The sequence below is a fragment of the Eptesicus fuscus genome, chromosome 1, assembly GCF_027574615.1.
Source record: "Eptesicus fuscus isolate TK198812 chromosome 1, DD_ASM_mEF_20220401, whole genome shotgun sequence".
Taxonomy (NCBI): domain Eukaryota; kingdom Metazoa; phylum Chordata; class Mammalia; order Chiroptera; family Vespertilionidae; genus Eptesicus; species Eptesicus fuscus.
Window position 1 is genome coordinate 51,821,957 of NC_072473.1, and position 11,337 is coordinate 51,833,293.

At 49.8% G+C, this 11,337-nt stretch overlaps 1 pseudogene; it reads right to left on the bottom strand.

Annotated features, from left to right (window-relative positions):
- Nucleotides 1-1,169: 1,169 nt before the first annotated feature.
- Nucleotides 1,170-10,312, bottom strand: LOC103299121 (acyl-CoA wax alcohol acyltransferase 2-like; annotated as a pseudogene).
- Nucleotides 10,313-11,337: the final 1,025 nt, after the last annotated feature.

Here is an 11,337-nt window from a genome sequence, read left to right on the forward strand (position 1 = left end):
GACTAATGAGTTTGCCGACCACTGTCCTAGACCAAACTGACAGGTCAATGTGGATAAATCATTAGGGCCAAAAGGCATCCACCCAAGAGGAATGGAACAGCAGGCTGTGGGCCAAATTGTGTAGCCTGCCATTGCCAACAATTATTGGGCCAAGAGTCTGAGAGCCTCACCATCCAGGAGATGAGCTTTATGGTGGCCGGAAGTCAGGCACTCACTTCCATCTGAAGCAAGATGGCTGAGTTATACAAAGGGCAGAGTCAGAGAACCAGACAAGGTTAAGCAAGTTGCTGGGGGGTAGGGTGGGGGGAGAAGACAGGAAATTGGACCAGGCCTGACCCTTCTATTATAGCATTATGAGGTGGAAACTGAGTGTGGACCAGGGCTGGTAGAGGGTATCAGTTGCTTAAATTTTCAAAGGACTGCTGACAAGATATTCCACTGTACACTTTCTTTTAAACATTGAGATGCCAGCTTTAGGGCATTTTTGCTCAAGGATAGGAAATGGGAAAAATGGTTGCAGGAGAATCACTTTGTGTAGCTCTCCAAATTTACAAAGTTCAATCACATTCAATATCATTTGATCTTCCCAACAGCCTTTGAGGTAAGCACATGAGGGATCATTAGTCCCATTTTACAGATAAGGAAACTGAGGCTCATAGGTGACTAATTGCTCTGACTCACATGGCTTGAAGGTGATGGAGCTTGCACTCAAAGCCCACTGGATCCCAAGGCACCCAGTCCTGCAGGAGTCTCGATAACAGGAGATGGGGCTGCTTGAGAGTTACAGATAGAAAGGTGTCCAGCGATCCTGGGCCCTCAAACATACTAGTTAGAACCCAAGCAGTATCAGAAGGCTGGATTTTTATTCTGTCCATTGTTTTCCCCAATGCTGACGAATGGGCACCTAAAGGACACCTCTCCCCAGGGCCTTGTCTGTCTCTTAAAACCATCTCCCTTATAGCCCTAAGGAAAACACAGAGAAGCACTGGAAGGAGGACAGAAATGAAGGGAGAAGTGGGGTTAGAAAACAACCAAATTGGACAGCCCCTCCTCACAATGAGGACTGGCCAAATCAGGAGCAGAAGCCCCATAGGAGATTTCTGTCCCCTGTTTACAGTTCCACACTTTCCAGCCAGGCTAAGTAGCTTCCAGGGATATCTGTGAGACTATCACCAGCTCCTGGGTCTCTGAGCAGACAACAGGGTCTTGTGCTGGTCAGTTTGTGCAGGGCTTCCCTACAGGGTACATGGTATTTGTCCACCACTTTCTGGCTCGGCTTCTCAGTCTTGGGCACTGGCAGAGGCTCCCCGACTGCCAGAGAAGACAGAAGGAAAAGAGAAGCATCGGAATAGCTCACTCCTCAGAATGGGCCTCAGCCCTCCAGCTCCCCCCTACCACCCCAAAACCACCCACCCTGGCCATCCTCCCCAGCTCTAGACACAGCCAAAGCCAAGACTCAGCTTCAGAACTGGATCTACATCCCAGACAAGGCTGCCAGCAGAAGGGCCCACTCACCAATGGTGGTTACAGGCTGGCATAGGGCAGAAGGCCCTAGGAGTTCTCAATGAAGCTGCGCTCATTGAAAGCACAAGAGTAAATGAGAGCACACTCTGGAACCACTTCTGGAAGTGATTGACCAAACCCCCAGGAGTGAAAATGTGCTGATGGTAAAGGTCTACCTCCCCAAAGGCACAGGCAGGGATTAGAGCCACCCTTTGGAGCAAAGGCATGTCCTTTGAAGGCCAGAAAGGTAGGGACCCTGTTGAAAGCCAGACATGCTGACCACCAGTGGTCTCGGGGTCTGCCTATATGATCCGCAGCCCCTAACGTAACTGGGCCTATGTCCAGGCCAAGCGTGAGGGCCCTGTGGTCTACCCCAGGCTTCCTGTGGGGACAAAGCAGCAGCAAGCCAAAAGCAGCAAATTCTAACTCTCCTGTGAACCCACAGGTCTGAAACAGGAAGGAAAAATTTAAGAAACATTTCATTTACCTTTCTTCCCTTTTACCCACGTGGCAAAAGGGAAGAAAGGTAAGGGGGGTTGCAGCCACTCACCTTTCTGAGAGGGGGTTGCAGCCACTCACCTTTCATAGAGGGTCTGGACCAGATGAAAAGCTGAAGTGAGGAACAGCAGGCTCAGGACTGGCCCTCTAGTATTTCCTCAGAAGCAGAAATGCCTCTGGGACCTGGCCCAGGCTCTACTCCAATACAGAAGCTTTGCCATCCCTGTTTATATATAATTTCCTCCAAATCCCTTCCTCCTTCCCTGCTGGACTTTTGGAAAAGCTCTCCCTAATAGGGACCAGGACTGTCCTTACCCATGCTGCAGGGTCTTGTGTACAAACCCAGTCCAGTTCCTCAAGAACAGCATGGGTAAGGGCTTCCCTATAGAGTGTGTGGTATCTGCACTCCACCAGGCCACTGACTACCACAACCAGCATGTTGCCTGTACCCTTTTCGGTAAGCAGATAGTCCATGGAGAACTGGCTCCCAGAGCAGGCCACTGGCAGGCAGAAAAATTCAAAAGATCATTGGCCACTTCCCAAACCTCCTAGCCTTCTTCCCTACCTCTTCACAGGAGGAGAGAGCTTCATCACAGGCAGGCGAGCCTAGGGCTACTGTTTAGGATCAGAGGGGATCACACAGTTGATCCCCTCTGATCCTGCTCTCACCCACTCCCCCAACACTTTTTCCTCAGGAAGCCATTTTTATTTTGGCTTTTATGTCCTAGGAGCCAACTCACCTGTCGACATGGCATAGTCTCTGAGGAAAGGCTCCCAGAGTGAGTACATAAGGGGTGATACCAGGAAAGATCTTGGTGAAGCCTAAGGCCTCTGTGGCAAAGTTGCCGAAGCATGAATGGGACATGAACCCATGATGGTGGCAGACAAGGATGTAGTTGTGGTGGGGGGAGATGCCATGAGTCTTCAAAAGCTGTGGAAGAAAGAGCAGTCAGGACGGGTATGGACAGGGGAGAGAAAATGACTCTTCTTCTGGCCATAGACCTGGAAGGGCAAGGGCCATGCAAGCTGGGCAATGCACAACTCCAGGAAGGTATTTTCCTCTCCAGCTGTGTGCCAGGCAGTAAGCCCCAGGACCTGCCCCAGCACTGCTCTGGGCTGCATTCAATGGCCGAGAGCCAGTGGTGGGTCATACAGATCTTGCCATCAGAGGTTGGGAGTCCTGGAAAGACAGAGCAGGAACAGTTCTCCTCCAACCACCACGTTCCTGCCCACATGTCTGTGAAGCATCAGCAGAGGGAATACCAGGGAAAGAGAAGACCCACCTTCAGCTAGGTTAGAGTAGTTAGGACAGACCTAATGGAGATGACTCATAGGGAGCCATACTAAGAATTATTACTGGGCTCGGTTTTTAAACAGCTGTAAACAAGACTGGGAGAAAAAATGGGTCAAAATAAAGGTGAGAAAAAAACAAAAAAACACCTTTAATTGAACATGGCAGAGTGAGCACAAGTTTTTATCTTGACTCCTCTCTGGTGCCTCATGAAAATTACCATAAGAATGTTTTTAAAGATATAGATCCACAGCCCTAGCTGGTTTGGTGCAGTGGATGGAGCATCGGCCTGGGGACTAAAGGATTTCGGGTTTGATTCTGGTCAAGGGCGCATGCCCGGGTTGCGGGCTCGATCCCCCAGTGGGAGTGGTGCAGGAGGCAACCGATGGATCATTGATGTTTCTATCTCTCTCTCCCTCTCCCTTCCTCTCTGAAATCAATTTTAAGAATTTAAAAAAAGATATAGATCACAAGAAAAAAGAGAATTAGAGAGATGCCAGTGGTGGGTTGAAGATATCAGCAAAATATTTGCACACTGGCAAGTGGATTGAGGAAAGCTGACACCTTTGCAAGGCCAATGCCTACAAGAGCAAGCAGTCCATCTGCACTGGAGAATCTGGGAAAGACTCAGAATTTGGAGCCACCAGGTGTCACGGAAAGTGGGTGTGAGTCATAGGGCTTGGTTGCAAGTCTATCAGAGAAGTAGTTAGAACCTCAACCCCTTCCCCCCACCCCAACACACACACAACTGGACAATGAAAAGGTTACTTTCTGGAAAACTGAACCAAAGAAACTCTAGACTCGGGTACTTGCACTAGATGCAGCTGAGATATTCTATCTGCAGCCCAATTCTTAATCAAGTATGAAGTCGAATAAAGACCATCTCAGGCATACAGTCTCAGAGAGTTTGTCTTACGCATCCCTTTCTCAAGAAACTCCTGGAGAATGTGCTCCACCGAAATGAGGGAGTAAACCAAGAAAGGCATGAGGCCCAAGAAAAAAAAGGACCTAACTAGAGAAGGAAGTAAACACGGTGAGGACCAGGGTGAGGCAAACAAGGTGGCTAGGGCACAAACTTCAAGGAGACATTGATCTCAGGGTCAGGCAAGTACTGACTCAACGGTTGCATAACCCTGAGAGGAAGCACCTTCCTAAATTATGCTTCCATGGTGCCTCGAGGGCCCTGGGGATGCAGCTGTGCATGAGACAAGATTGTAACAGGAGGATGCTGCACTCTGAGGCAGCAATGTCCTCCAGGAAATTAAAAGTGGCAGGGGAGAGAAGGAGACTTAGAGATTCCTGAAGTGTTTGCACATATTGAGAGATTCACATGTCTGTGGAGAATTAGTGATAAGTAATACATATCTAACAGATAGCTAAAGAAATTTCAAATGAGGCAATTATGAGTTCTGAGGGGGAAAAGAAGGTTCACAAGAAAGAAAAATAATTTTAGTGCACTAAATAGCTCAATTGTGAGTAATATTTCCTAGTTCTAGTTAGGCGTTTAACTAAAGCCTGTGCTATAACAATATGGGGAGGAGGGGAAAGAGGAAAATCTAGTGACAGTTACAGGGCCAAATCTCATCTTCATATTGGGGAGTCAGTGACAGTGTTTAAAATTGTTAAATCAGGAAGTAGTAATATTTCAAAATTTTAAATAGTAAAATTGAGACATATAGAGGTAAATTCCAGAAAAAAAAAGAGCTAACAATGTTGAAAATGTCGGCCTCTGGGGAACAGATCTAAGGGGGGGTGGGGGAAGGCCAGAAATTTAGGTTTTTAACATACATGTTATAAAACTATTTGACTTGCCCTAGCCAGATGATTGGAGCGTTGTCCCATGCACCAAAAGGTTGTGGGTTCAATTCCCAGTCAGGGCATATACCTGGGTTGTGGGTTTGTTCCTAGTGGGAGCACTTACAAGAGGCAACCAGTTGATGTCTCTCTCTCTCTCTCTCTCTCTCTCTCTCTCTCTCTCTCTCTCTCTCCTGTCCTCTCTCTCCCAAATAAATAAATGTAGCTGCCTCTGGTAAGGTTAAACAAAAAACAAAAAAAAAAAAAAATTTTTGAGTTTTCCAAGAAGTAAAGGGAGGCATGGGTGTAGTCTGGAGGAGACCACCCTGGTTCCCTGAGGTTTTATTCCACCCCAGACAGTGTTGGGGACCAATGTTTTACAATATCAATGTCTGCCTTATCTTCCCCAGAGACTTACAGTAAAGGTCTCCGCTTAAGGCATTTAGGGTCCAAATGGATATGATTCCACTCACAGACTCCTAAGACTCCTAGGGCAAAGAACTGGGAAGGCTCAAAGACACCATGTGCCCATGTGAGCTAGTGAGGGAGGGACGAGCTCTCCTGCCTGCTCCACACTGCCTCTCTGTATGTGCTAAGTCCAACTCAAATGAAGTGACAGTCTCCTCCCCATATACATCTCTTTTTCAGCCACTCTCCTTCCTCACCGTTCTCTGCTCCTCTGACCCTTCTGCCAGCTCACACTGGGACCTGAACCCTCAGTCTTGCCTCCTGCCTTTCTCCTACATCTTCTGTGATCAAATCTTATTAATTATACTCCAATTATTTGAATCTCTCTTCTTTCCTCTTCTCTCTGTCCTGACTACTACTGGTCTGGCCTAATCACCACCACCTCTCACCCGGGCTATTACAACAGCCACTTCTTGTCATTGCTTTGCTACACAGAGCTATAGCAATCTCTCAAAAACACAAATCTGATGACACTGCCCTGTGCCAAACCCTATCATGGTTCCACATGGCTCTCAGGAAACAGTCCAAACTCTTTTCCATGGTTTACAATGCCCTGTACTATCTGTCCCCTGCCTGCATATCCAGTCTCCTTTCCTTTCTCTCTCTGTTTCATTCATTCATTCATTCATTCATTCGATATGTATGAAGCATCAATTCTGTGCCTCTCACCCCCTCATCTCACTTACCACTGGCAGCTCCCCGAATGGTTTATGCTCTCCCCTCACCCTAGCCTTGTCATATGTTGCCCACCCTTTGCCCTGAACACTCCTCATTCTTCACCTATTTCTTATTTGTCCTTCAAGAGTAAACTCAAACTCAACAGAGAAATGGGCAAAGGTCACAAATGTACTCCAGAAACAGATCCACCGAACCTCCTAATTAGCAGTGAGTGAAGAGATGGAAGACGTAAGGAGAGAAACCCATAGGCTAGAATCAGGTCCTGTGGGCTCAAGTCCCAGGCCACCTCCTCCACTTTGGATCTGTTTGATCTTGACCAGACCATTCACTACATGAACCTCAGCTTCCTCAGCTATACAATGAAGGTTATTAGGCACATATGGTGCTTCGAACAGTGGCTGCATGAAAAAGGGGTGCAATAAATGTTGGCTAATGTTATGTGAGCATTAGCTATCATTATGAGTGTGTAACTATTAGGATGTATTATTATACATAGCAATAGCTTCTACCTCATAAAGTTGGCATGTGAACACTGTAAGTACCTAACACAAGAATTTATTTCTCCTGGTCGCTTCCAGCTCTGATTGCCTGTCTTTCCTAGATTAACACTGTTCTTTTCAGTATTGGGGCTCCTGGTGCCCACCTTAGGCAGGCCTCTAATCCCCATTCCCTGTCCTCTAGTTCATTCTGCATTTTCCTTCCCAGATATCTTACAAGTTCATTTAGTTCATGCCCCTGCCTCCAGTCAGTACTCACCTAAACCACCTGACAAATGAGTATTTTCCACAAACCCTCCTCCCATAGGGATGGTTTGCTTTAGCACCTAGAACACAGCGGCCAGCAGATAACTTTCACAACGTGTCTGTGATGGAGAAAGTGGGAAAAGCAGACAGATAGATGAATGAATTCTTCCACACCAAAGGTTTTCACAGCCTCCCTCTGTCACTAGGACAATTGTCTCCTAATGATGGTCCACTCAAGTTCTTCAGGTTGCAGCTAAACCCTTTTCCTTGGCTATTCCCACTTTCCCAAAACATGCCCTCTGTGCCCCAGTGCAAACCCAGGAAGTTTCAACATGCACATTTGCAGCAAGACCCTATTTCACACATGTGCACACATGCCCCTACATAGGCACACACCCATAAGCACACACATCCCCGCATGCACATTCACAGACCCCACGAGTACCATGCCCAGGTATGTCAGCCTACAGGCCAGAGGACCAACCATCTTGATGTGCTGGGGACCATCCAGATTTTAACATTAAAAGTCCTGCTAAACCTAGGCCCGGGTGAGCCCAAGTGGCCCTGAGTCTGGGAGAGGCCTAGCATATCTGGGTCCGGGTGAGACCATGCGTCCCTGGATCCGGGTGAGGCCTCGTGCACCTAGGCCCGGGTGAGCCCAAGTGGCCCTGGGTCTGGGAGAGGCCAAGCGTCCCTGGGTCCGGGTGAGACCATGCGTCCCTGGATCCGGATGAGGCCTCGTGCACCTAGGCCCGGGTGAGCCCAAGTGGCCCTGGGTCTGGGAGAGGCCAAGCGTCCCTGGGTCCGGGTGAGACCATGTGTCCCTGGATCCGGATGAGGCCTCGTGCACCTAGGCCCGGGTGAGGCCACGTGCCCCTGGGTCTGGGAGAAGCTAAGCGTCCCTGGGTCCGGGTGAGACCATGTGTCCCTGCATCTGGGTGAGGCCTCGTGCACCTAGGCCCGGGTGAGCCCAAGTGGCCCTGGGTCTGGGAGTGGCCAAACGTTCCTGGGTCTGGGTGAGACCGTGTGTCCCTGGATCCGGATGAGACCTCGTGCACCTAGGCCCGGGTGAGGCCACGTGCCCCTGGGTCTGGGAGAAACTAAGCGTCCCTGGGTCCGGGTGAGACCATGTGTCCCTGGATCCGGATGAGGCCTCGTGCACCTAGGCCCGGGTGAGCCCAAGTGGCCCTGGGTCTGGGAGAGGCCAAGTGTCCCTGGGTCCGGGTGAGACCATGTGTCCCTGGATCCGGGTGAGACCTCGTGCACCTAGGCCCGGGTGAGGCCACGTGCCCCTGGGTCTGGGAGAAGCTAAGCGTCCCTGGGTCCGGGTGAGACCATGTGTCCCTGGATCCGGGTGAGGCCTCGTGCACCTAGGCCCGGGTGAGCCCAAGTGGCCCTGGGTCTGGGAGTGGCCAAATGTTCCTGGGTCTGGGTGAGACCGTGTGTCCCTGGATCCGGGTGAGGCCTCGTGCACCTAGGCCCGGGTGAGCCCAAGTGGCCCTGGGTCGGGGAGAGGCCAAGTGGCCCTGGGTCTGGGTGAGGCCATGCGTCCCTGGGTCCGGGTGAGGCCCCGTGCACCTAGGCCCGGGTGAGCCCAAGTGGCCCTGGGTCTGGGAGAGGCCTAGCATATCTGGGTCCGGGTGAGACCATGTGTCCCAGGATCCGGGTGAGGCCTCGTGCACCTAGGCCCGGGTGAGCCCAAGTGGCCCTGGGTCTGGGAGAGGCCAAGCGTCCCTGGGTCCGGGTGAGACCATGCGTCCCTGGATCCGGATGAGGCCTCGTGCACCTAGGCCCGGGTGAGCCCAAGTGGCCCTGGGTCTGGGAGAGGCCAAGCGTCCCTGGGTCCGGGTGAGACCATGCGTCCCTGGATCCGGATGAGGCCTCGTGCAACTAGGCCCGGGTGAGCCCAAGTGGCCCTGGGTCTGGGAGAGGCCAAGCGTCCCTGGGTCTGGGTGAGAACATGTGTCCCTGGATCCAGGTGAGGCCTTGTGCAACTAAGCCCGGGTGAGGCCACGTGCCCCTGGGTCTGGGAGAGGCCAAGCGTCCCTGGGTACGGGTGAAGCCAGATCCTGGGTCCGGGTGAGGCCGTGCGCCCCTGGATCCATCTGGGTGAGGCTGGGTCCCAGGCCCGGGTGAGGCCACGTGCCCCTTGGGTATGGGTGAGGCCACGTGCACCTTAGTCCGGGTGACGCCGTGCCCCTGGGTCCGGCCGAGACCAAACCAGAGGGAGTCGGACCTCCGTTACCACCATTTGTCAACCATCCAGAGCTGAGGGGTCAGTGCTGACATGTACACATAAGGAACTACTGGACATCGAAATTGGGTCTCAAAAGAACTGTTGGTCCAGGGGGAAGCTCGCTACAGATTGATTCATTTGCCTGTCAGCATAAATATTATTGCTCGTCTCACATTCAGTTCTTATTAGTATATATCTAGTGACATATGATCTCGTTCATCTAGAGGAAATGATGAACAACATAGACTGAGGAACAAGAACAGAACCAGAAGCAAGGAGGCATCGATCGGACTATCGGGCCTCAGAGGGAGGATAGAAGAGGGTAGGGGGAGGGTGGGGGGGAGGGGGAGAGTTCAACCAAAGGACCTGTATGCATGCATATAAGCCTATCCAACGGTTAAGTTCAACAGGGGATTGGGGCATGCGTGGGGAGAGGGGTGGGATGGGAATGGGGGGATGAGGACAAATATGTGACACCTTAATCAATAAAGAAATTAAAAAAAAAGAAAAAAAAAAAGAAAACAGTGGTACATCTACACAATGGAGTACTACGCCGCTATAAAAAAGAAGGATCTTTTACCATTTGCAACAGCATGGATGGAACCTGAGAGCATTATGCTAAGCGAAATAAACCAGTCAGAGAAAGATAAACGTGACATGATCTCACTCATATGTGGGATATAATGATCAACATAAACTGATGGGAAAAAAAAATAGATCCAGAGACAAATGGTAGGGGAGGGAGCGGGTGTTAGAGATCAACCAAAGGACTTATATGCATGCATATTAGCATAACCAATGGACACGGACACTGGGGCAGTGGGGGCTTGCCCTTGGGGGTGGAAGTGGTGGGGGGAGGGTCAATTGGGGAAAAGGGAGACATATGTAATATTTTAAACAATAAAAAAATAAAATAAAAAAAACTTAAAAAAAAAAAAAAAAGTCCTGCTAAACCCTAAAAACCCTCAGTCCCAGGCAAACGCAGATGGTCACCCTACCGAAGGCTAAAGTCTCACCAATAACTAAGATACTGAGGGCCCAGTGGAAAATAGCAAAGAACTCCGGGGCAATCTTGAGGTCCTTCTTAGAGGAAAAGAGCATTATGCCCAGGGTCCTAGTGGCTCCAGGTAAGTGCTGTTTGGATGCCCAGTCCCAAATGCTCAGGGGCCTGCCATGTTTCCCCTCTTCACGCTTTCTTCTACAGCCCCTGCCTAGTCTCCATGCCCTCATTCCCCCTGTCCCCATCCTTTCACAGGATCACAGTACTGCGTGCTGTCTCTGCTTGTCCAGTTCCTTTCACCTCTCTAACCACCTGCACTTTTACCCACCTGGAGATGACATGGGATGAGATTATGACACTCTCTTGCACACCTGCATAGAGAACCGAGGGTGACACTCTGATGTGGGAAGTAAGTGGGAGTGAGGGTGGAGCTGATGAGAGGCCTTTGGAGCCAGTGTGGATGGGAGTTGGGGGGCAGGGAGGAGCCCAGGGCACACAGGTCTGCATTTATTTTTGAGGCCCAGCTATTAGATTAAACAAGGGTCTCAAAGTCTGGGTAGTTCTAAATGTTATTTCTCACTAAATGTTAAAATGTAGCAGACTATTTTGTAGATGAAGCTGTAAGAACTAAGAACTAAGATGAGCTAAGAACTCAATCCATGAAAGTAGCCAACTGCAAGGAAGGCTAAGCCTCCATTCGGTGAGGCAGAGTTTTGGATGTGAATCCCCTGTCTCCTTTACTTGCTGCACATAAATAAAACTACCTGGGGACAACCACCTCTCATTTTTTAATAAAGCATCCAAAGCTGCAAACCCCTTGAGTTTTGTAACACAGCTATCTATGGTCTCTCAGTGACACTGTGATTGGAGGGGAGGAGAGAGGTCACAGGCCAGGTCAAGAAATACCTTTGGCTTTTTGGTCAGTCCAGAACTCACTGCTTTCCATGAACTGACATCAGATATAGTCTATAAGTGTATAGTAGGTGCTAAATAAAATTTTTTATTGAAGAAACAAATGTGAGTACTTATCAAATTATTCTGTGTACATGAAATTCTAGAACAGGTAAAACTCAGCAAATATGCACCTAAGATTTGTGCATTTCTCTGCATGTAAATTTTACCTATA